Raw genomic sequence first — 27,557 nt, forward strand, 5'->3', positions numbered from 1 at the left:
ATGAATAGGGAGTTAAAACACACTCCAGATGATGTGTCTGTTATGGAAATACATGACAAATTGTTTCTCGGTCTTAGAGAATTCGCATTAGTTACTGACCTAAATTGTATTAGTGATGACACTTTTGTCAATGTTTCTGATTCTAAGTGGAGTTTTGTTGAGCAGTTATTTTTCGGAACAAATTACTGTTCAAAAGAGTCATTTACGTGAGTTGTTTCTAGCTAAAAATTTCATAGATGATGACTCCGTTGTTTCATTGGTTGTTCTCTTCTTCATTAATGAATTTTTATTTTCATATGATAACAATGAACACCAAATTAGTAATATGAGATTTTTACCTGGTGGAAAGTGGACAATTCAATTCATATATGTGGGGTTTAGATGTCTACAAGGAGTTGTTTGATTCTGTGAGACACACGTTTAAGTCAACCCATAAATACTATAGATTGGGTGGCTTGCCTCTTGCTTTTCAAAGTTGGATATTTGAGTGTTGTTCAGTAGTCGATGAAGATATAGTTATTCGGGTTTCTGATTCAAATTCAAAAATCTTGAATTGGAAGACAATTACTGGTAGTCCATGACAAAAATATATTGAGAAATGTCTCTTTATGCCCACAAAAATTAAGGTGTTTGTGCAAAGTTAATGCATTTGATGACATTGTTTAGTTCAACTCGAGTTAATATATCTACTTTTATTTTCTTTATTTGATTTTTCAGTTTGAGAACATAGTGGCCGGTGAAGATGAGTTTCTAAATTTAGGCTTTCTGAACCTCGTGATTACAATGTTGAAATTTTAAAATTGGAGTCCAAAGGATCAAGTCATGGTCTAGACATGTTGACTAATGAGGTTATAGAATTGAGAAAAGTCTTTGTAAAGGTATATACAAACTTGACTTTATGTTTTTTCTTCTTCTCAAAATTGTTATATTTTAATATTTGTGTTATGTTTGATAATCTACTAGGTGAATGAAAATCACAATGCACTTGAATAGAAGATAGATTTAGGATTTAATCAAATTAAAGAATTTATGGTGAATTCTAACAAACAACTATTGGAGGATATTTCTTTATTGTTTGCTATGATTTGATTAAATCCTAAATCTATCTTTTTTCAAGTAGTTTGTGGTTTTCATTCGCCTATTTGATAATCATACATAACACAATATTAAAATATAACAATTTTGAAAAAAAAGCCTAAAGTCAAGTTCGTATATACCCTTACAAGTACTTTTCTCAATTCTATAACCTCATTAGTCAGCATGTCTAGATCATGACTTATTCCTTTGGTCTCCGATTTTAATATTTCAGCATTGTAATCACAAGGTTCAGGAAGCGTGAATTTAGAAACTTCATCTTCACTCGCCACTATGTTCTCAAACTGAAAAATCAAATAAAGAAAATAAAAATATTAACTTGAGTTGAACTAAACAATGTCATAGAATGCATTAACTTTGTACAAATACCTTATTTTTTTGTAGGCATGAATAGTAATTTTTCAATATATTTTTGCCATAGACTATTAACATTGTCTTCCAATTCAAGATTCTTGGAATTGAATCAGAAACCCGAATAGCTATATCTTCATCGACTTTTGAACTACACTCAAATATCCAAGTTTGAAGAGCGGCACCCAATCTATAGTATTTATGGGTCGACTTAAATGCGTGTCTCACAGAATCACACAACTCCTTGTAGACATCTAAACCCCATGGATATGAATTGAATTGTCCACTTTTCACGAGGTAAAAATCTCTATTGTTAATTTGGTGTTCATTATTCTCATATGAAAATAAAAATTCATTAATGAAGAAGAGAACAACCAATGAAACAGTGGAGTCATCATCTATGGAATTTTTAGCTAGAAATAACTCACGTAGATGACTCTTTTGATTAGTGATTTGTTCCAAAAAATAACTGCTCAACAAATTACACTTAGAATCGAGAACATTGACAGGAGTGCCATCACTAACACAATTTAAGTCAGTAACTAATCCAAATTCTCTAAGACCAAAAACAACTTTTTGTCATGTATTTCAATAGCAAACACAACATCTGGAGTGTGTTTTAACTCCCTATTCACAAAGCAATGAATAACTTGGAGTTGTGTGTTCACTTTTGGAAGGTCAAGAAAGTGACCAAAACAAGTATTCCTGAACAAGTCAAGTTGTTTTTCAGATAAAGAGATTTTGATTTGGTCGATGACACTATGATTAGTGTAAGATGACCATATACTCCCGATATACTCAACATCCGGATGTTTCTAGAATTTATGATCCTGGATATGTATTACTACATACTAAAGATGAATTACACATACTACGTATCAAAGCAAGACAATAATCAGTATAAAATCATTCCTAAACAACAACTAACTAATAAAAACACATAGAAATATATTCAAAATACTATCAAATACCGGATCTCTACTCTCCAGTAGAATGACATTTTTGGCCAATCGATTCCATGTTTTTGCATCCTTCACTGGCATCTTCTTCTCCGGCACAACTTTATTTTTCAATTTTTTTAACTAAAATTGAGGAGGTAAATACTCAAAATTGCCATTGTTGTCCATAATTTTCTTCGACGTAGATGCAAAATCAATGCATCTTTTTTTCGATGTTTTCACATTGTTCACCTCTTTAACTCGTTTTTTTACCTTTACAATGAATATGCATTCTCTCCTTCTTGTTCTGCTCACCCGATACTTGTGAAATTCTCAAATTAAAATTGAGACTGCCATTAACTTCGTTGTAGCAGTAGAATCTTCAATTTGACCCCTCATTCGACTCCTTCAATAAACTTTTTGATTCGAAGTATCAACATCACTAAGTATCCGCAAACTTCTTCTAAGTGATTTTCTTTTACCTTCTTCCGTTAGAATTCTGTGCTGAAAATTCAAGAAAAAAGAATGGCAAAATCCTAAAATAAAACAGAGAGAAGAGTAGAAAGAAAAGGGAATGAGCGATGTTCCCGATTAGATACAATACTTTTTGCTAAGTTGAAAAATTCTTTAATTACATATAAAAGGAACAAAATTGTTTGAGTAAGTATTGCTAAAAGTTGACAAAGATGGTAATGAAATAAAAATATATCTAAAAGTGGTAACTATTAAATAAAAGAGATTCACTTATGCAATTTTTCCGTTATAACATGTAAAGCATTTGATATATGGTTATTCTTAAAAAGACCATCTAAGGAAGAACAAATTATTTGTTCCATCCTTGATGGCCATAAGATCTTGAGTATACGTACAATGAGATTCAAATCTGCCTATTAATTTTGTGATTTAAAGTAAATATATTTTTTGTTTAAATAGTTGTGCTTATATATTATATACCATTGTCGAATAAATAGTGATTATATATATTTTTTTCATCAATAGACATTTATCTACTAAAATTACTCTCTCTATTCTCAAATAAGTATTGCTTTTAGCAAAAACAATGTAACCCAAAATGAGTGTTACCTTAGTATTGAAATACAGAGAATTAGGGTGTTCACGGGTCGGTTTGGATCGGTTATTGGTCAAAATCAAAATCAAACTAACTTAATCGGTTTTAAAATTATCAAAATCAAACCAAACCAAATATAATATACATTTATCGGTTTCGGTTTGGTTTGGATCGGTTATTCGGTTATTAACCATACACAAAAATAAAAGAAACAATCCATTCAAAACGAAAAATAGTTATAATGACTTAAATTACTAAACTTTCAATCACTAAATTTAGTATCAATAAAGTTTTAAAATTCACTATATTGGCCTAGAAGGAAGAGACAATAACATTTTCAGTCCCACAAAAAATTATCATAGACACTTATATACATGAAATCAATAAGATAAATGTTTTCATCTTGGACATTTTTTCTTTCAATAAGCAAATTGTATAGAAATTTTAATGAAAATATATATAAGATCTTTAAAGTTGTTTATAAAATAATATATTAAGTATTTATATTAATAAAATATATGTATATAATTCATCGGTTCGGTTCGGTTATTTCTTCGGTTTTTTCGAATAAAATCATAACCAAACCAAATACTATCGGTTTTCAAAAATCTAAAACCAAACCAAACCCAAATAAAATTGGTTTTATTTTATCGGTTTGGTTCCAGTTTTCGATTTGGATCGGTTTTTATCCAAACCGTGAACACCTCTACAGAGAATAATATATTTTTCCAACTATTCTCTTATATTAAAAAGTTATTCTTCTTTATAGTGCTTACAATTGTAATTCTAAAACTGTTTTTTTTTTAATTAAAAAAAAATACCACATCGCTTTAAAAAAAATTACCTCACATTTATTTGCAATTTACAGGACCCAAATGAAAAAAAAAACAATCTTTCTTTTATCCAGTCATTATCTTGATAACTTAGATTCAGAATGCTTATTCGACAAAATAAGATCGTCGATTGTGTGATAACTTTTTCTTCTTCTCAATCATTCAAGATATTATGTGAATAAATATATTACTGAATCTAATGAGTTAAATTTAAATTAAAGTACAAAGAAAAAGTTTTTTAGTTTTATAAATGTTCGCTTTAAAATAGAAAATAAATTCGATACAATTCAACAGAATCTAAGAAATGATCGTCACCAAAACCATGAGATGATGATTGAATAACAAAAATGATTGGTTTTTTTGAGTTAGGCCGGCTTTGGAGGAGTGAAAAAATGAGTGATGATTTTTTTTTAAAGTCACACGCCTTCTTCCCATTCTATACAAGGAGCAAGAACTAAGTTTTGCCAAAATAAGTTAATAAATTTGTATGAGCATTGCCAATGAAATTTAACATCATTTTCTCTAATAAAAAATTGTTATTTTTTCTTTCCAGAGAGAATAGTGTTAGATTTGACGGAGTTATTTCTTTGGAAATAACAAAGAAGAAAACAAAGATGTATTCTGTTAGGCAGATAGGATTCATAGTTAATTTTAATATTTTTTTAATAAATTTGCTAGATTTAGAATAAAGAATCAAAATGAACTTCTTTTATTATAAATTAAAAACTATTTCAATTAATCCATAATAAATACATGTGTTACATATTAAATATCGAAATAAAGCCTGGACCATCTTTGGTCATTTTCTCAAAGTTGACCCATAAGCTATTTCAGGTCTTGCGCGTTTACTTTGAGTCAATGGGATAAATGATTGTTGTCATATTCATTCTCATAATTTCGCAGATTAGCAGAACTTTGAAATTCCCCTATGGCTTCCCAAAAATGGAAATTTGATGTATTCTTTAATTTTAGACAGCAAGACTTGGACAAAAGCTTTGTTGCTGATCTTCACAAACGTCTGAAAGACATAGGAATCAACGTATTCAAACCCGATGTCAACTCTGAATGGGGAGAACAAATTTCAACAGAAATCTTAGAATCCATCGAGGAATCAAGGATTGCCGTTACTATCTTTTCCAAGGACTATACTTCCTCCCCACGGTGCTTGGAAGAACTCACTAAGATCATGGAGTGCGTTGACAACAAGGGACAGGAATTCTTCTTTGTCTTCTATAAAGTTAAGCCATCAGATGGCTTAAGTCCAATAGGGACACTTTTGAGGCAGATATCAAGGGTTTTGATTTGGAGAAGGTGCAGAGGTGGAAGGACGCTCTCCGTATAGCAGATGACATGGCAGGATCAAGAGATTATTTTGCTGGAGTTGGATTTTCCAATTGGTGAGTATAGCTCAATAGAACAGTTGAGTTTGATTCAATTTTGCGAGACATGTTGCACATACTTTCCACCTCCCAGTCATAAATTTAGTATTCCATGCTTGTATGGATATATATAATCTGTAATAACTGCTGCAGTCTAACTACAAAACTTTATAGCTCAGGAAGTTGGTCTTCTACGAAGTATGACCCATCCATACATCAAACCAAAATGAATCTTACTCCCTTCTACTACTGATTCAATATTTTCAGCAAATGTCTCTCTTAACTGCCTGATGTCCTTCCAGATTTTTACCCCATGCGAAGGCTTAGCTGTTTCAAAATTTTCCATTATCACTAGTTTCCAAAGGGTATTGTCTAATTTTCAGTGACTGTCTTCCGAGAAATTGGTGGATGCTGAAGATTGACATGAAAAAAAGCTTACGACTCCATTGAATGCCCCTTCCTACAACAGGTTCTCAAGGCTTTAAGCTTTCCCACACAGTTCATAAGCTAGATTCTGGGGATGCCACTAAGACAATTTTCAGGACCCGTTATGAGCATTCTGAGTTCTTGGTTATGTCTTTTGGGCTGAATGATGCCCCAGCTTCAACAAATTACTCGTTTAGGAAGTTAGATCAAATTTCCTCAATTACCCTTCTTAAATCTCATGATTCTATGGTTGCAATTCCACTAAAATCTAACCAAACTAATGACAAATGAGATGTTTGGTTTGGTGATTGTAAGATTGTAATATCCCATATTTTAAACAAGGACATATTAATCATTAGCCAAAAAAAAATAAAATCAAATGGGCCTTAGCCCATCAGAAACCTAAAAAATTAAATAAGCTAAAGAGACTATTCGAGTTAAGAGTTCTGTCAGCAACTCTTGGAAAAAAAGGAAGAAAGAGTACGTTCTTTGTGTCTCTTCCTATGAAGGAGCATGAAGACGATTAAAACAAAGAAAAATAACTAAATGGAGAAGAAGTGTAACTCTTGCTATTGCAAGTATGGATCTCAAGCATCCTCAAAATGATTAGAGGACACATGCACCTGATTTTGTGGAAAAAACAGTTTCTATATCTTTTTCATGCCATATTCGACTATGATTCCTTGGTTTGTCCTGATCAACATCACGTGCCACTTGCTGACCCATTTGTTCTATCAAATCATGCATCTCGACCATTCCCTTTGAAATATAAATAAGTGACTTTTTAGAAAGGATATCCATTCCAATCTCTGATTTAAAGCCAAAACTATTTAGAATTGTTATCACGTCATCTTTCCGTTTTCCCCTGAAGAAGCATTCAATATCAAGAAATATATTCTTGTCTTCATAGGTCAATCCATCTAGACTTAAGCTGAGCTGCTTAGTAATTTCTTCGTATCTTTGAGTCTATCCAATGCACTTCTCCAGTCAGTTATGCCTCGTTTGTAGAGAAAAGAACCCAAGACCATAAGAGCTAAGGGTAAGCCTTTAGCATAATCTACTACAGACTTGGAGAGTTTAAAAAACTTTTTATCAGGAGTCCTTCTTCGAAAGGCGTACCAACTAAAAAGTTCAAGAGCCTCACGTTTAGCCAATTCAGGGACAGAATATAACTCATCGTGGCAACGAAGTAAATCTGCATTTCTGGTTGTTGTAATGATTCGACTGCCATCACCAAACCAATCATGCTTTCCAACTAAATATTCCAACTGGTGATCATCATCCACATCATCAAAAACAATTAAAACCTTCCTGAGGCAAAGCTTTCTTTAGCTCCTTCATAGAAACTTGCTATATTCATAGATTTTTCGTTTAGGATTCTTGAAAGAAGTGTCATTTGCAAGTGTTTCATCCCATGCTTCTTTGAATCTTCTCGAACATTTGCAAGAAAAGAAGACCCTTGAAACTGGTTAGAAATATTGTCAAAGATTTTTCTTGCAACTGTTGTCTTCCCCATGCCACCCATCCCCCATATCCCAACAAAACGGACACCACCTAATCCAACTTTCAACAACAATTCCACTCCACCTGTACGAGATTGAATTCCCACTAAATACTTCTCATTAGCTGAAACTGTGTGGTGCAAATTTTGAAATTTCTCATTTATAATCTGGTCAGTACATTCTGCTTCATTCCTGTGCCAAGTAAAAATATAATGACTAATAAGAAAGGTAGTGAAATATATTCAACACTAAGCAGAGCCCATATTCAATGTAATTCTTCTTTGGAGCTTGTATAATATGTGCCAAGAAACAAGATAGTTAAAGTAAGAGAAAATGTCATAAATAGTCCCTTAACTATAGGAGTAGGTCTAAAATAGTCTCATAATTATGCTTTTGTCAGATTTAGTCCTTTAACTATTCAAAAATTCATCAGCTTTGATCCCTTAACTATATGTTACCGATTTTAGTCCTTTAAGTATTCAAAAACTTATCAGTTTTGGTCCCTTAACTATGCACTTACCAGTTTTAGTCCTTTAAGTATTCAAAAACTTATCAAGTTTGGTCTTTGTCCATTTTTTTTATACAAATAGTTTAGGTTTATATTAACGGAACTCTTCATGAAATTAAATTTTTAACCCATTTTTTAAGTTGTTTCTCTGTCCCCACTTTTTCTTCAAATTACTGTTATGAAAAGAACAATAAGGGTTTAGCATATTCTAGCAATAATATTGTAACACCTCGACTTTTCAAAACATCTAAATTAACTCGTATCTTCGTGGAAAGATAAGGAGGGTGGGTAATAAATTAAAAATGATGTGGTATGTCATATTTTAAGTGTTCAAGGGTTGCATCTCAAGTTTTGAAGTTAAGTAAGTGGCAAAATAAAAGTTGGCGAAAGTTATCGTAAGTTCCTTTTTAAAGATTTCTTTGAAATTTGGGTCAAATGTATTGGATGTTTTCTCCCAATATATAAATATTTAGAAGGCCTATTACCCATTAAATCGAAGTCCTATGAGTCTAGTTTGCAACGCACAAAACCCCGTATCAAACCAACATCAGAGTAAAAAGTTATGAGGATTTTACTAGGGATTGCCGGGGCAGAATCCGGGTAGGGTCAAAAATAGGGTATGTCGGCTTATTTAATGTTTTAAGCCATGAAAACATTTCATTTCAGTTCCAAACCAGAGAGAAAGCTTAAGAGAGGGTTCCTATGGAGTTCTAGCATGATGAAGGTTAGTTTTTGACGATTTCTACCATTAGACATTGCCCCCGTGCCTAGAAACGTAATCCATACACGTGGTAATCATTTTTCCCTTCTATTAGCTGCATTTGGAGCTGGTTTTTGAAGATATAAATTTGTAGTTATTGGTGTTTTTTCAAGGTTTAAACTTGGTTAACTAAGGTAATTATCTTGGGACTCTTTTATGACTATTTTTATGAATTTCTACGGACGTTTTTGACAAGTTGGGACAATATGGCAAATCTGTCGATTTAAGATTAATTACGAACTGTTTATAGGTGCATACAAGTTGTGTATATATAGTGTTTGCGAAGCTTAGGACATAAGGAACAACTTTCGTGAAGGAACTACGGTCTTTCGAGCGTTCATTGGAAATGTATTTTAAGGTTATTCCCTTCGTTCGACATGTTTCCTTAGAAGTAGTTAACATTGGTGATCTTGTAGATGTAATTGTTAGTGGTTGGCTGATTGGGTGGTTATAAACCCTCATTTTAGGGACTCACGATCTGTTAAGAAAAACCCTAAGTTAGGAATGACTTGGAGATTATTCATACATATTGTTTATAGCTAATTGCTCGCCTTTAGCCTATTCAATTGTTTGTTGTCGCCCTTGGGGCTATTGTGGTTAGTTGTTGAGCTATGAACTGCCTATGGGGACAATGATCTTGTCTAATAGGACTATGTTATTGCCAAAGAGGGCTATGTGTTGCCCACGGGGCTATATTGAAGCCAAATAGGGTTATGTGTTGCCTACGGGGCTATTTTGACGCCAAAGAGGGCTATGTGTTGCCCACGGGGCTATATTGATGCCAAAGAGTGTTATGTGTTGCCTACGGGGCTATTTTGATGCCAAAGAGGGCTATGTGTTGCCTACAGGGTTGTGTTGATGCAAAAGAGGGCTATGTGCAGCCCACAGAGCTATGATGTTGCCTAAGAGGGCTATGTGCTGCCTACAGGGCTATATCGTTGCCAAAAAGGGCTATGTGACTTCTTACAAAGACAAAGGGCTGCCGATATGGCTATGTAGATTGATTTGGCACCTTCTGGGCTTATGGGGGCCTAGGTAGGTGGTTTGTTGTTTGTACCTGTCGAGCTTATGGGGGCTTGGTTAGGTTGATGTTTGATCATTTTTGTATTTTTAGATTTAGTAGTGGGTTAGCATGTTTATTTAAAATTTTGGTGTCCTTACGTGATTGCTTTTGGTATATTATGATACTTACTCATTTAGTCTATAGCCTTTCATACTCTGTACATTATTTTGTACTGACGCCCAATTCCTTGGGGGCGTTGCATTCATGCATGCAGGTCCCGACATACGACCTAGTAGACCTCCTCATTAGCAGGATTGACCTCTATCTGATTGGCTAGCCCTTTTCCTCCGGAGCTGCCAGAGTTGGGAGGTTTGTTACCTTTTGTTGTATATATCTTTATGGGTGGGCTGGGGCCCTGTCCTGCAAATCTTTACTACTCTTAGAGGCTTGCAGACTAGTGTGTGGGGTGTATAGCTGTAACATCCGATAAGTTGAAATAACTATGAAGAGGCTTAAAAATCGGAAATAGTCATTTTTGGAATAAAATTCAAAATTTGGAAATTTGGTTAAGTGTGGGAAATCAGTGAGTTTTGGCCAACTTTGAGCAGTCATAACTCCTAGCTCAGGATGAGTTAGGAGTAGTTCCAGTTATTATTGTGAAGCTTGTGGAATGATCTTTCCAACGCCACCGAGTTTGCTCGATTCCGAGTTCGTATGAGCGAGTTATGCCCTTTGAAAGTTGGGCAGTCGGCAGGGAATCCGTCCGGAAATTTTAAGGGCAGTTTGGTCTTTTCCCTAGCTATTTCTTTTGGGGTTATATTGTTGTGTTAGGCTGATTTTTGGATGATTTTGTCCCGTTTTAAAGAGTGAGAGTGAGGGTTTTGAGTGAAGAAGAGAAGAAGAAGAGAAGAAGAGGAAAAAAAGAGGAGAAATAGGAGATCAAACAAGTTTCCATTGTGGATATCGTCGGGGGTGATCCCCACTAGGTATGTGAGTTCATAGTGTTGGGTTGATCCTTTCCCCCACACACCAAACTCGTTTTATTTCCGAGAAAAACTTGGTTGGGTTGTTGAAATTGTTGGTTTGTGTTGTTGGTGTTGTTGATTGTGTTGTTGAAGTCCCTTGTTGATTTGGGCATGTTTCCGGTTGAGTGTTGGGTTGAAATTTATTGTATGTTGAGGGATTTATGATTTTAAGTGATTGGGGTTGGAAACCTTGAAGTTTAGAAGGTTTAGAGTTGGAGAAAAGAAGGAGAAAAGTCAAAGTTGTCGGGAAAAGGGGTGGCGCGTCGCGCCTTGCAGAGCGCCCCAAGAAGTGCTCTGACCTTCACCCCTTGGGGCGCCGCGCCCTGCAGAGCGCCTCAGCTGGCCTTTTGAGCTTCGAGGGCTGGCGCTCCGCGCCTTGCAGAGCGCCAAGGACGCCAAGTTCCCCCATTCTTTTCACACTTTCTCATGCATGTTCCTAGGTATTGTACCTATGTTTTATAGTTGTTTCCAACACTCTAAGGTACATTTAGACATCCCGAACTCATCCATAAACATGTGATCATATACCTTGAATCCATAGTTCAATTCAAGGCAGGTTAGGATCGAAGTTAAGGGAAGTTAGAGTCAAGTCAAGCAAAGTTAAGAAGTAAGTCCAAGCAAGTCTCTAAAGCTTTTCAAGAGTCATTATTAAACGTTTTACCTTCGTTTAAGGTTCAAGTTCAAGTCGAGTAAAGAGTATAGAGTTCAAGCCAAGTGAAGAGTCTCATGTTTCAAGTTAAGTCGAGTCTATTTCTCAAAAGTATTAGGGAACTATGTATTTCCCGAAGGAGTTTCTAAATGTTTTTTTACATTTGAGTAAGAAAGGAACATTGATTCCAAGTGAGCCTTTGGGCTAGATTTTGAGCAATTATCTCAAACTAAAGAAAGATGTGTTTAAAACACTTATGAGCTAAAGTATATTTTTGGGAGTAGTCTTGAGCACCGAGTTGGGGACACGAGTTCATATTAACTCAACTCTCCATAAGAACCATGCGGCCAACATGGGATTTTCTCGGGTCATACTTTTTAGATGATCACGAAAGTTAAGCTAGTGGATCCACTTAGTAAAGATAGCTTCCTATATCACGACCAGGTATAGGATGGTCCTTGGGCAATGTGAGGTAAAACGTTGTATCACCACTAGGGCTCATAATGGTGATTGTTGGTTAAAGAATCTCCCACCAAAGTTATATTACTTTTATATAAGTAAAGTTGAGGTTTTATTGTTTTATCATTAACGAGCTAAGTTGTTTACACTATTTCGTAAGCTTTATATATTGCATGTGTCTTATTGTTTTATATATTGAGTTCAGTTATTCATAAGTCAAACAGAGCCAATGTAAGTGTTCTCTTGTACTCTTTTCAAGCTTAAGTTGCGGTTTAGTTTTCCATCTTGCGTACTCGTACATTCAATGTACTGATGCCAGTTGGCCTACATCTTATGACGATGCAGATACAGGTACCCAGAATCAGCTTTCAGCACGCCGTTGATCCAGTTGAGCACTCCAGAGTCAGTGGTGAGCCTCCTTGCATTCCGGAGGACTCAATTATTTTGTGTTCTTAGTTTTGTTTTATTAGGGTGTTGCGGGGTCTGTCCCAACATCTATCTCAGTATTTTAGAGGCTTCATAGACAGTCAGTCAGTTAGTTTTTAGTCTCTCATCTATGTATATATGTAAATATCCTATTTTGAGATTCGAGTTGCCTTTGTGGCCAGATTATATAAGTTAAGTTGTTTTGTGACCTTGCATTTGCATTGAGTTATTCTGTTGAGTTAGGTTTCCGCTGAGTTAAGAAAGTTAGGCCAAGGGTTCGCTTGGGACCAGGAATGGTCTCCGGGTGCCGGTCCCGCCCAGGGTGTAGGCTCGGGGCGTGACAATAGCTACGTTATAGCCATACTGACCTAGGTTGTTGCTTTGCTAAAGCTTGTGAGCTGTTTGATGTATTGTATTGATATATTCCTGCTTTTAGTTTTGGTATAAATATCATGGTGGTCTCGACGACCCAATCAGGACTTCTGTGCTAGTTGACTATTTATTTATATGATCTCCTGGGAGTAGTTGTTTCCTTTATAGATCAGTTGACAGGGGCCTTGATGGCCAAGGGCTTAGTTTTAAGTCGAGATATACTTGTTTGTTTCCTTGATTGTGTGTGGCTGCCATGCGCTAGTAGCAAATGGTTTAGCAGGGTCGGCTCGGTCCTGAGTTTTGGCATTAGGAGCTAGTTGCGCCCCTCGAGTTTGGGGCGTGACAAATATGCTTCATTTTATCGTCCGTTGAATAAAATAATGAATTAAATTTTCTTTCCTCGTGAATTTTATTTTGAATCATTGAGGTTAAGGTTCTTTGCATAAGGATAATTTGAAGTAAAAGTAGTTGGGAGAGAGAAATATCTGAAAAAATGGTTATTTCTCGAGACATGGGTTCCGTTAATATAAAATGGATAAAGACCAAACATGATAAGTTTTTAAATACTTAAAGGACTAAAACTGATAAATGTATAGTTACGGGACTAAAACCGATAAATGTATAGTCAAGCGACCAAATCTGATAAGTTTTTGAATAGTTAAGGGACTAAATCTGACAAGGGTATAGTTAAAGGACCATTTTAGACCTACTCCTACAGCTAGGAGACTATGTATGACATTTTCTCGTTAAAGTAACATGAAATCCTGTTAATATTTTTTTGCCCTAAGTTGTCCTTTGTGCCACCCATCATACAAATTCCAGCATACAAACATTTTCATTCCCATTCTGAACAAAGATCACACTTTGTCCGAACAAGATGCAATTCAAACCAGATTTTCATCATTATGTAGTCAGCTTAATGCAATTTGAGTTGTGTTTACCATGAATTGAAAGAATTGTGTGGAGATAGATGTTGACATGTGAAAACAAATCCAGATTTTAAAAGGCATAACATTGTTTGCCGAGCTTTAAATTCTGAATAAGAAAAGAGAAATTTAAAAGACAAAGCAAGATTATTCCAGACAGATAGTCATCTGTGCCTGTCACTCTACTGGTGCCAAAGAAGATAGTCTGATTTGGTAATTGGTCTAATGAGCACATGACATAACATATACATTGTGTTTTAGCCAAGAAGCAAGAGGTCAAGATCAACACAATCTAACTTCGTAATAACAAGTTTAACACATTTGAATCAGTAAAATCATTAACCATAGCAGTTCAAATGATTACGAACGAGCAAAGTGCTAGATTTTGGAACTCTGCTCATATAATATTTGAACTGAGCTCTGATGTTCAGCTAGAGCTAGGGTCAAGAAACACTTTCAAAGTGCTCGCTCAAGTTTAATTGTAAGTTCTTCTGTGAAGAAAATGTTCATTTGCTGTTTGTGATTTCTTTTCTACTCTAGACTCTTCAAACGTTTTCCTTAGATCATTAAATAAATAATTTATTTAATAAAATCAGCACTTAGTGTTGTACATGTAATAATGACATAGGAGTTACAGAAAACTCAAACTCCTTTATGACTCTGCTAGGAGCTGAGAAGCTCTCTCATATAGCCAGCATCTTAGAGATTCTGCATCCTACATGAAAATGCTAACAAAGAGATGCATTTAAACTCAAGCAAGAGATATACAATAATTTACTCTTGAAACATTTTTGATTTCTTTCTATATAAATAACCCACCAAAATCAGAAAGGAAGGGACTGAGTGGCAGATTAAAAAGGAAGGGACTGAGTGGCATCTCAAATATGGATGATGCCACTCAGTCCCTTCCTTTCCAAGTAGGCATCATCCATATTTGAGATGCTACAAGATACTCCCTCCTTCCACTTTTATTTGTCATGCTGCGCTTTTCGAAAGTCAATTTGACTAATTTTTAAAGTTAAATTAGATTACATTATTTCGATACTTTAAACAAAAAATTTAGATATTCTAAAATTTTATTTATTTGTGGGTTTGTATTTAAATAGCATAAAATATTAATTTAATTTATCATGTCATTTATTTTAATGATAATTGTAGTTAACTGTTTTATTGATACAATATAAAGTTCAGTGACTTTACTAGATAATTCCTCATACTATAGTGACCTTTTAAGATATTAACTCGATAAGATTCAAAACTACAATTACACTTTTATTTACTTACCTATTAGCAACTTTACCAACATCCCATCCTGCTATATTGGCTGCTTTATAGAGAGAATACTTCCACCACTTTCCCCAAATCACTACCCTTGAGATCTGCCGCGTGTTTTGTTGGGTATAACAAGAGTTAATGGGAAATGGAGGGAAGATGAAAAGAGGAATTGGAAAAGATTCTCTTATGCTTTAAGAAAATGCATTTCTCCCTCATTGGTGGTGGAAAGAAAAATAGATGTGTTTAAATAGAGAAACACTTTTATTAGTTGTTAAAAGGGTTGGAAAGAGGGACCCCCCTCGCTTCGACTTCGACTTCGTAAAATGAACGATCGAGAGATTATTTTATTTTTTTTTTGGACAAAGTTTTGTTTTAATTATTTAGTTAATTATTTATTTAATTGATTAAATTAAATTAAATGGCCAAAACGTTTCAATTATTTAGTTAATTAACCGAAACGTTCCAACCCGACTCGGATCCGCGCGACCCATTTTATTTAAATTCTTTCCCATTTTATTTTAAATTTCCCGCCATTGGAAATGACTGTTCTGAAAGGTTGCAACTTTCAGGAACATCTATGACCATTTAAAAGGTTGCAAACTTTCATGAATGGTCGTGTGAATTGTGAAAGGTTGCAACCTTTCGGAACCAGTTCCTTTTGGCTATAAATACCCGTAATTCTTCAGACTCTTTACTTACGGAAATTTTTGATTTCTTCTTCTTCTTCTGCACAAATTTTCTTCGTGTACTTTACTACTGTTGAGCGGCTCGCTGACACCAGCGTTTTGGATATCAATACACTAGTGTTGAGAAAGGTTTTTTTTTTTGGTTAATTCATTTATCCTGGGAAGACATATTCCAAATCAAACCTCGGATACTAGAGGGGAATAATTTCCTTAAGGGGACATTGTGCATTCAGTGGGCTTGATCTTTTTTCCATTATGTTTTTCCAAATTCTGGTACATTTTACAGATTTTAGTTTTGTGAATTAATTTATGTTATTCTGTTCTTCATTGTTTCAATAAACTTTGGTAACTGTGTTTCTGCAAAGTTTGTTGTAATCAGTAGTACTGTTTTTACATAGATTGGGAAACAATCGTAAGGAAATTATTTATTTTATTTTAATCTGTGTTTCTGGTGGAGACAAAAAACTTTCGTGGTTTTATACTCCTATTATGTTTGCAATTTAAGTTATTGTTACTAAGCCATTTGTATTAATTTCTATTTATTACAGATTCTGAAATGGCAAATGATAATGTTACGGTAGTTGTTGCTGCACCAACTCAAACTGTTGTACCACCAACAGAGAAACTTGGAAAATTCTCTGGTGTGAATTTCAAAGGATGACAACAACGAGTATTTTTCTAGCTTACCACTCTTGGTCTGTAGAAATTTACCGATGAAGAAACTCCAATGTCTGTTGCTGATATGTCAGACAGAGAAATGTTCATGATTATTGAAGCATTGACATAGGCAGACTTCTTATGTAAGGGCTACATTCTGAGTGTTTTAGATGATGACTTATATAATGTCTATAGTGCAATGACAACTTCAAAAGAATTGTGGAATGCACTTGAGAAGAAATATAAGACTGAAGATGCATGCTTGAAAAAGTTTGTGGTCGTAAAGTTTTTAAACTATAAAATGTTAGATAGTAAAACTGTTGGATCACAAGTACAGGAACTTCAACTTATTTTCCATGATCTGATTGCTGAGGATATGGTAGTAAATGAAGCTTTTTAGGTGGTTGCAATGATCGAGAAGTTACCTCCTTCGTGGAACGACTTCAAGAATTATTTAAAGCACAAACGTAAGGAAATGAAGCTTGAAGATCTTGTGATTCAGCTCAAGATCGAGAAAGATAACAAGACCGCCGGAAAGAAGTCTCGTGGGAATTCGACAATAATGGGAGTTAATATTGTTGAAGAAGCTCTTACCAAAGGCAAGAAGAGAAAAAATTCCAACCGACAGAAGTCAGAACAGGCCAAGAAGAAATTCAAGGGCAACTATTACAACTGTGGTAAGGCTGGTCACAAGTCTTCTGACTGTCATGCTCCAAGAAAAGACAAGGACAAAGGCAAAAGTGAAACAAACATCGTGGAAAAGATGGAAGATGCAGATGACCTCTGTGCAATGATCTCGGAGTGCAACTTAGTTGGAAATCCCAAAGAGTGGTTTCTTAACTCATGTGTCACTCGACATATTTGCTCTGCAAAAAAAGCATTTGCAACGTATACTCCTGCTGAGTTCGATAAAGATTTATTCATGGGGAACACAACAACAACAAGGATTGAAGAAACTGGAAAAGTAATGTTGAAAATGACATTCGGCAAGGTGTTGATTGTGAACAACGTTCTGCACGTTCCTACTATTAGGAAGAATTTAGTTTATGTTGCACTGCTCGTTAAGAACGGGTTTAAGTGTATCCTAGTTAATGATAAAGCTGTAATAAGTAAGAATGAGATGTTCTTAGGAAAGAGCTACCTCACTAAGGGCCTCTTCAAACTGAATGTAATGTTTGTTGACAGTATTAATAAGAATTTTGCTTATGTTTACTTATTGGAGTCAAATGATTTATGCATGCCCATTTGGGACATGTAAATTACAAAGCTTTGCAAAAATTGATTACTTTAGAAGTATTGCCTGATTTCAAATGTGATAAATCGAAATGTGAAATTTGTATGGAAAGTAAGTTTGTTAAACATCCTTATAAGTCTGTTGACAGGAATTCAAAACCTTTAGACTTAATTCACACAGATATATGTGATATGAATTCAATACCATCTCGTGGTGGGAAAAAGTATTTTATAACTTTTATTGATGATTGCACTCAATTCTGTTATGTATATTTGCTTAATAGTATGGATGAAGCAATTGATGCATTTAAGCAATACAAAAATGAAGTGGAAAATCAATTGAATCTAAAGATAAAAATGATTCGGAGTGATAGAGATGGAGAATACGAATCTCCTTTTACAGAGATATGCTTGGAATATGGTATTATCCATCAAACTACTGCACCCTATACATCACAGTCAAATGGTTTGGCTGAACAGAAGAACAAAACATTAAAGGAAATGATGAATGCCTTGATAATCAGTTCTGGTTCACCGTGAAATCTATGGGGTGAAGCCATCCTTACGGCTAACAAGATACTCAATAGGGTACCCCGTAGCAAAACGCAATAGATTTCATATGAGTTATGGAAAGGAAGGAAACCCAACTTGAAATATTTCAAAGTGGGGGGTGTCCAGCCAAGGTAGAGGTTCCTTTACCCAAGAGGGTGAAAATCAGACCCAAAACAGTGGATTATGTATTTATTAGATATGTTGTGAACAGTAAGGCCTGTCGGTTTTTGGTTTACAAATTTGAAAATCCTGAAATTCATGTGAATACGGTAATTGAGTCAGATAACACTGAGTTTTTTGAACACATTTATCCGTATAAAACTGAATCTGAGTCGACAATTGAAAGACCTAAACGACCACAAGAAAAATCAACAAAAAATACACTACATAATAAGGATTCTATGTGGAGTAATCGCCAACAGAATGTGGCATTCTTGCTTGAAAATGAGCCTCAAACATTTAAAACAACTATGTTTTCGTCTGAGTCAATTTATTGGAAAGAAGCAATCAATAGTGAGATCGAATCAATTTTAAGTTACCATACTTGGGAATTGGCTGATCTTCCTCCAGGAAATAAACCTTTAGGATCAAAGTGGATCTTTAAAAGGAAATTGAAAGTCGATGGGACTATTGACAAATATAAGGCTAGATTTGTAGTCAAAGGATACATACAAAAGGAAGGTCTGGACTACTTTGATAAATACTCTCCAGTAACAAGGATAACATCAATTAGGATGTTAATAGCACTAGCGGCAGTGCATGATCTTAAAATCCACCAAATGGATGTAAATACAGCCTTCTTAAATGGAATGTTGGAGGAAGAAATTTACATGGAACAACCTGAAGGGTTTGTAGTTCCTGGTAAAGAAGAGAAAGTGTGGCAGCTTGTGAAGTCGCTTTATGGACTCAAGCAAGTACCCAAACAATGGCATGCTAAATTTGACCAAACAATGTTGACAAATGGATTCAAGTGTGATAAGTGTGTTTACATTAAAAACGTTCTGAATCATGAAGTCATTGTTTGTCCGTATGTTCATGACATATTAATAATGAGTAAAGATATTAACGATATAAATGCTACTAAGCGCATGTTTTCCAGCAAGTTCGATATGAAGGAATTAGGAGTTGTTGATTTGATCTTAAGGATTAGGATTCTCAAAAATCTGCAGGGACTAGCATTATCTCAATCTTATTATATTGAAAGAGTATTGGATAAGTTCAAGTACTTGAATTTCAACGTTGTCAAAACCCCAATTGATTTCAGCTTTACATTTCAAAAGAATGAAGGTGAAAGTGACTGTCAATTGAAATATGCTAGAGTGTTGGGAAGTTTGATGTATATTATGAATTGTACGCGACTAGATATAGCATGTGCTATTAGCAAACTGAGTTGGTTCACTAGTAATCTTAATCAAACTCACTGGATGGCAATGAAATGTGTGTTGGGGTATCTGAAACATACACAACACTATGCTTTGCATTATAATAAATATTATGTCATGATTGAAGGATATAGTGATGCAAATTGGATCACCGGGTCAAATGAAGTAAAATCCAGAAATAGTTATGTGTTTAGACTTAGTGGAGGAGCAGTCTCTTGGAAATCGTCCAAACAGTCATGTATCGCTCGCTCTATAATGAAATCTGAATTTTTTGCTTTAGATAAGGCCGGTGAAGAAGCTGAATGACTTCGAAATTTCTTAGAGGATATTCCATTCTAGCCCAAACCTGTGGGACCTATCTGCATACATTGTGATAGTCAAACAACAATAGGTAGGGCAGGGGGCATCATGTACAATGGGAAGTCTCGTCATATACGACGGAGACATAACACCGTAAGACAATTGCTCTCTAGTGGAATTATCATAATTGACTATGTGAAGTTAAGCGATAATGTGTCAGATCCATTAACGAAAGGCCTAATAAGAGAGGCAGTTGAAAAATCATCTCAGGGATTGGGTTTACGTCTTAGGATAAGTCAGAATAGCGGTAACTGTATCTAGCAGACTGGAGATCCCAAGAGCTAGATTCAAGGAGAAAAACAAAGTTATGACTGACGGTTCGACATTGTCAATCAACTCAATCCATTCTCACGATGAAGACAATGTTCAGGAACAATGTTAAAACATTAAGGCTTGTTAATGAAGTTAATAAAGCTTAAAGTTTTAATGATTTGCTAAGTTTGGCAGATTTGACCAAATAGTATATCTACGAGATGACACGGTTAGAAATTACCTATGTGAGTGTGAAGTGTAAGCCGCTTCAAAGAGAATTTTTTTGTCAAAAGCCTATTCTCTCTACACTCATGAAACCAGGAGGTGTTCATAGCTGAAACGAACACAACCATAAGAACCATAAACGATAAAAGGGTTAATTATGTGACATATGGTTGTCTAGGTATACACCAAAGCTCGACGTTCAAAGATATCACATCTACCGATTGACCGAGTATGTTGATGAGTCCACAATTTGGACTTATTTAGGGCTTTATTTTAATAAATTTAGTGTCCTCAAATGCATATTTTGTGCAAATAACTGATGTAAATCCTTGAATTTCAGGTATTTGGATTGAGGAACAAAGCATGGACACTATTGAGCATAAAGAAATAGGGCAGCTGAAAGAACGAAGACAAGAAGATCTGAGGATTGCTAACCCATTGGGCGAGTCACCGAACGGCCTTGGCCTAGCCTAATGTTCCAGTGTGCCAAGACCTGAAGGAGAAAATCAAGTCGACGATAGAAAGAAGCAGTCGACGAGTCACCGAACGATTCCGCGATGCAATGTCATATCGCCCAAAGTTACAGAACCTGAAGATGCTGAAGGCAAAAGCAAAAAGGCGATGAAAATGGCCAAAGGGTAGATCGCTAAGTAGATCGACAATCTAGACTTACTGCACCGACTGAACCTTCGCAACACACTTTTTGACAACTATAAATACTTGTTTAAATTTTTAGCTTAGTATCTGATTTTGTGTGGAATCATATTATTGTTTAGTTTTTGAAGTTTAGAACTTCAAACTGAATAGAATGACAATATTTTCTTAGCTTTGAAGATTTGAAGATTTCCATTTCTAAAAAATTGGAAGTGGGTGTTGAAGATTCTTCATCTTAGACCTTTGTAAAGATTATATCAATCCTACCCATTTGATGGAAACACAACTTGGTAACAATTTTTGCCTTTTTACTATGTCTAGCTAAAACCCCAATTCTTGGGGTGTGATTATGTGATTATGGGTTGATTTAACTGCTGGGTATTCTTAATTGATAGTTTATTTGCCGTTTAAAAGTGATTTCGTTCAGTAATCGTGGTTGAATTTAATGGGTTGTAGTTGCAAATACAATCTTAACTTCGTGTTTTTGGTTTGCTTGAGAGAGAGGTTTTAAAACCAAAATTACTGAATCGATGGTCTGTGGGTATTGGGTTGTCATGGGTTCAGCTCGAGAGAGTGAATCCTAAACCCTTTTCCACACATTCAGCTCGATAGAGTGAATGGACTAAAGCGAATGTTGTGCTTTATTGCTGCTTATTGGTGTTCGAGAGAAACCAATTTGATTTGGGATAAATTGTTCGAGAGAAAGTTTACCCCCACTAAAGTCTAGCTTATTCACTGATTTGTAGTTGTTTACTATTAATTGCAATTACCCGGTTGTTTACCTTAGCCCATAATCCTATCACATCCCAAAAATCCTGTCTCTATATTCGTATTTTCGTGTTATTTACTGTTTTAGTTGATAATACAAACAAACCCCATTGATATTTGACACTTGTGTCACCTCAAACTTGAATTATGTTTTTTTCATAAATGTTTTTAGCTACGATTGACTTGAGCATATTTATGTTTTTCTATTGATTCTTGAGTACGAACCACTCCCTTGGGACTCGACCCCAACTCACTAGTTGGGTTATATTACTATTGAATGATCGATGATGGTTAGTATTGGATGAAGTATTTTTGATAGCGTTCTCTTTTATCAAAATGGCGTCGCTGCCGTGGAGTGGTGTTACTTGAGAATTTTTAGTTAAGTTGAATTTTGTTCTTGGCAGTTATAGTCTTACTTAATTTTTAGTTTAGTTTAGTTTATTTGTGTTTTGAAACAGAAAAATGAGTGTGAATGGTGAAAATGGTGACTAAATGGATACCCCATTTTGAGGTTGTTGAATCTTAGGGATAACCTTCTAACGTTCAAGAAATTGGGGGGTGAGACTATCCATGAGATGTGGCCAAGATTTAAGGCATTACTGCAGCAGTGCCCAAATCATGGAATGCCAGATAAATTGCTGCTAGAATGTTTCTATAGAGGTCTTGGTTCCGAAAATAGAAGCTGTTGATCAACTTTTTACAGGTTGTTTGATACAACAACCTTATGAGGTAGTAGTCAAATTTCTTGATGGCATGATTAAAGCCAATAAGGGAACATAGAAAGACCAAGAATGGGCGACGTTGTTAACTCAGTTGGATGTCTTGTCCAAGAAGGTCATGAAGTTGGAAGCAATGTCCAAAAAGAAGGAGAAACACCTTCCCCCTTGCGAGTGTCAAAAGATGAAGAGGTATGAGGGTGGACAGAATGAAGAGGTCCTCTCACTTATTTTACACAAAATTGAAGAACAAGAGACACTGTTGAATGAGATAAAAGAGAACGTCTTTATGTTAAATCATATGACAACCTCTTATTCCATGATTATTCAGCTACAAGATGCCCAGATAAACCAAGCGTTGTCGTGTCTCTACTTATAGCATAAAAAGAGGTTGCCTAGTGACACCATTTGCCAACCCCATGAATGAGGATTAAGTGTGGACTTGCGTCGTGCCGCGACGTTAACTAAGGCGCTGCTTAGGAGGCAAGCCAAGACCCTTTATTATTTTATTTTTGTTTTGGTAAATAATAGTGTGTTGATTGTGCAGGTTAAAATGTGGAAAGTGATTGAAAAGTACAGGTTGACGAGCAAATGGTCCAAATGGTGCATTGCCGAAGAGGTCGGCGATCCCGACCTAGACCGACGTTGGACTCAAGACAGTTTTACATTGGAGTTTGTAAAACTTGGCGAACCCAGGAAATCATTAGCGAGTCGCCGACCTGGTCGGCGATCGCGTTCTATACCGTTGTTTGGACCCCCAAATCAATTGAGGGCCCTGTAAAACTCGGTGAGGTAAGTGACCATTTGGCGTCTCACCGAGTGGGTCGGTGAGCACGACTAATGTCGCCGAATGGGCAAGAGCTGGACGGTTTTTATAAGGCTAAAGGTCTAAATTTTCAAACTCTTCACTTTCCCTCACTTTAAATCTTCACAAACTCACACCTGCACCTTAGTTTATATATTTTCACATTTCGAGAAGTATTTTAGTTGTTGATTGGTGCTCGGAGTTGGATTACATTGCCACCTATCATTTCAATCTTATGTTTTTATCGACATTAAAGGTTAGTCTTTCGAACCCCGCGTTTACTCTTGGCATTTGTACTATTATGCAATCGATATTATCTTGTTGATGTGTGCTTGGCCTCTCTAAGCTTAATTGTTGTTTTATTGCCTGTTTTTAATTCGATACCCGTGTCTGTATTGCTTTGATTGTGAAATCTCGTATTCTTGTGCTTTGAAATGAATTAAATTTTGTGGGGTTGTGCTTGCTTGTTGTTTAGTTTAGTTGGGTAAAGTCTGAGTAGCCTGTATTTGTGCCAAAAGATGTAATTTGCCCAATGATAGAGCGAGTGACGTCTTTCTTAAGGGCAAAAGTCGTCAATTGGCTAAATTTGGCAAAACCGAGAGAAGTTTGAGTATCCCAGGGTGATGGGTGCTATGGGTCTAGTCTTAATTTGAGTTGTGTATGCTTTGATTTTGTTTTCGGGGGTTGCGGGGTTGAATTTGAGAAAGTGGGTGGCAAGTAGGCACGTTGGGTCATTTGGCGAGCTGGGTCGAGCTCGCTGAACCACTCGGCGGATAGTCGGAGTTCCCCATCTATCCTTTAATTTCATATTTTAATTGTTGTTGAACTCTGTAACTTTCTGGGAGAAGTCTGAGGTCGCTGAAGGCACTCAACGACTCACCGTAAGTCTTCTTGATCGCCCTTTGTCTGCACCCCTGAACCCTTTTTGCATTGTAACTTTAGGCAGTCTAACCCTTGCTCGCCGAAAACTATCGGCGATTCACCGAAAGGCCTTTCCCATCGCCGACTTGCCATAATTTTTCAGTCAATCCCTTCAACGAGCTCGACCTAGCTCGCCAAAAAGATTCGGCGAATCTGTTTGCAACTGTTTTTCTGTGATCTTAACTGAATTGTTTCTATTAGTTGTTTAAATAGAGAAACACTTCTATTAGTTGTTAAAAGGGTTGAAAAGAGGGACCCCCATCGTGTCGTCGCTTGCTTGACTCTGGCTTTGGCTTTGGAAAATGATCGAGAGATTATTTTTTGGACAAAGTTTTGTTTTAATTATTTAATTAATTAAATTAAATTAAATTGCAAAAACGTTTCAATTATTTAGTTAATTAACCAAAACATTCCGACCCGACTCGAATCGGCACAACCCGTTTTATTTAAATTATTTCCCGTTTTATTTTGAATTTCGCACCGTTGGAAATGACTGTTCTGAAAGGTTGCAACTTTCAAGAACAACCACGACCATTTGAAAGGTTGTAAACTTTCATGAATGATCGTGTGGATTCTGAAAGGTTGCAACCTTTCGAAACCAGTTCCTCCTGGCTATAAATACCCTTAATTCTTCAGACTTTTTACTTACGAAAAATTTTGATATCTTCTTCTTCTTCTGCATAAATTTTCTTCATGTACTTTACTGTCGTTAAGTGGCTCGCTGACACCAGCGTTTTGGGTATTAATACACTAGTGATTGAGATCATTCTATCTTGGGAGGACATATTCCAAATCAAACCTCATATATTAGAGGAGAATAATTTTCTTAAGGGGACACTGTGTATTCAGTGGGCTTGATCTTTTTTCCATTCTGTTCTTCCAAATTCTGGTACGTTTTACAGATTTTAGTTTTGTGAATTAATTTCTGTTCTTCTATTCTTCATTGGTTCAATAAACTTTGATAACTTTGTGTTTCTGCAAAGTTTATTGTAATCAGTAGTACTGTTTTTACACACAGATTGGGCAACATGTTTAGCCAATGCTACAGCAACGCTATTACTTTGCCTGCGTAGATCTGATGGGTCAACATTGTGGAATATTGAGATCGCTTCCTGACCCTTCTTTTCAACACAATCCATAATTTTGGTGAGCTCCTCCAAGAACCATTTGGACAAAGAATAGTTCTCGGAGAAGACGATTATTGCAATTCTAGATTCTTCAATGGGTATGTTGTTGTAAGGTCTGCGTACACTCTACCCTCCCCAGACCCCACTTAGTGGGATTTCACTGGGTATGTTGTTGTTGTTGTTGTTGTAGATTCTTCAATGGCTTTTAGTAGTTCTGCAGAGATGGGTCTTCCTCTTTCAAGTTTCTCACGTCTTTGAATACGTTGAATCCTCTCTCTTCCAAGTGTTTGTAGAGATGGGAAACAAAATTGTTGCGAGTATCTTCACCTCTAAAGCTCAAGAAGGCATCATATTTCCACTTTTGGTTCGATTCTTTCTGAGGATCCATGGAGAAATCTAACGAAGAAAAAGAAGATGTGAAGCAAAAAAATTAATGAGATAAAAAAGATGGGAATACAATCAATTGTCCATTGACTAAAAGTAAAGAAACAGTCAACGGGACAACTTTGCCTCAGTTCCTTATTTATACGTCTCACAATTTAGGGGTGGAGCAACTGGTCAGGTTCATACAGTCAGCTTCTTCGACATAAAATTATATTAATATGATTAAAATAATATTTTTATAAACATACAGTAGATGTCGAACTCCTCCAGATAGTTTGTCTGCCTTTTTCTTTAAATTTTGAACATTCTTATTGAAATTTGTAGGCCCGCCACTACTCACACTCAATTATCTATGGATTAAAACTGATACATGAACTACTTATACTTATATTCTTTAGGTTCTAAATATTATTTTGGATAAAAATATACTTATTTATTAATTTGGATATTTAATATAACAATTTTTTAAATGATTTCTCAACTTATAAATAGAATTGTCATTTACAATTATAATAGAAAAGACATTTGAATAAGATGATCTCTACTTACGTACATTACTTATATTTTACAGCAATAAGCAATTCTTTTATCACCTTAGATTTTAATTATTTGATCCATTATAAAATTTAAACTATTTGATTATCAGACAAAAAGGCAACCATCAATGAAGAATTTTTTTTCATATTTAAGTGTGTCTTAAGATTTTGTATTTCGTGTGATATAATTCAAATATAATTGGATAAACGGACCAATATACTTCTCGAATTTCAAATACACATTAGAATACCATTGAATTACTATATGCATAGACACTTTCAATAATTACATGTTATGTCCTACTTTAAAGCCGAATACAATGCATATGTCTTGAATAGAAATTGTATCTGAGATATAATCTTGCTTAAAATTGCATCATTCACTTTTTTCTACTCTCCACTCTCGTTCTTTTATTCCTCTCCCTCTGTGAATATGTGTTTTACAATTGCAGTTTTAAGTACTATATTGCATGTATATGATGTTGCAGTTTTAAGTACTATATTGCATGTATATGATGTATAGGTATATGTATGATGTGTGTATGTGTGTTTTATACTTACTCACTCCGTTCCATATTAGTATGTTCATCACTTTTCATTTTGCACAGTACTTAATAAACCATAAATAAGAATATAATTTTACTAATTCACTCATTAAAAAACTTCTTGAAATTTTACAAATAAATATGAACACTTTCAAAAATAATTAATTGCAATGGTAATATAGAAAAAAATTAATTAATGTTTTTTTTTAATTTAGTAAGGTGGACAATTATTGTGGAACAACTATTTTTGGTATAATGATCAACTAATATGGAAAGAAAAGAGTATTTCATAACATACATACACATATATATATATATATATATATTTTACTGGATACAATGATTTTAGAGCAAGTCATATTCCTATTTGGTTGGAGAATTTCAATTATTACTAGTTCCTGGGAACGTGGGTTGCACGTTTGTCCCATACAATTATTATATAGAAAATGTTGAAACTAAAAATATTAGTTTTACCAATTTATATTTTATTCATTAAATAAAATTCCTAATAATCGAATAGTACATTGACCATCAAACAAGAAATATGGAAAACTAATTAAGATATTATGGCCTCTAATAATATGAATATATCTATATGACTTATCCTCAATAATCTCTCATTACGCTCTCATATCAGTAAGTACACAAATAGGTTGCTACTTAAAGAAATCATATCAGTAAGGAAAGGATAAAAGAAAGAAAATATTATAAAAGTACATTTAAAAACAAATAAAAAAGTCATAAATTATTAATTTCAG

General features: G+C 35.0%; 2 protein-coding genes and 1 pseudogene across 4 annotated transcripts in view; 2 read left to right on the plus strand and 1 right to left on the minus strand.

The window, feature by feature from the left end:
* The window catches only part of LOC125872667 (TMV resistance protein N-like), a 163,261-nt pseudogene extending 155,449 nt beyond the window's left edge, over positions 1 to 7,812 (minus strand).
* LOC125872635 (TMV resistance protein N-like) overlaps positions 1 to 27,557 on the plus strand; it is a 363,550-nt gene that overhangs the window by 147,100 nt on the left and 188,893 nt on the right. The gene's annotated exons all lie outside the window — the stretch shown is intronic.
* LOC125872634 (TMV resistance protein N-like) overlaps positions 1 to 27,557 on the plus strand; it is a 360,886-nt gene that overhangs the window by 119,994 nt on the left and 213,335 nt on the right. The gene's annotated exons all lie outside the window — the stretch shown is intronic.

The sequence above is a fragment of the Solanum stenotomum genome, chromosome 8 (genome assembly GCF_019186545.1).
Source record: "Solanum stenotomum isolate F172 chromosome 8, ASM1918654v1, whole genome shotgun sequence".
Lineage (NCBI taxonomy): Eukaryota > Viridiplantae > Streptophyta > Magnoliopsida > Solanales > Solanaceae > Solanum > Solanum stenotomum.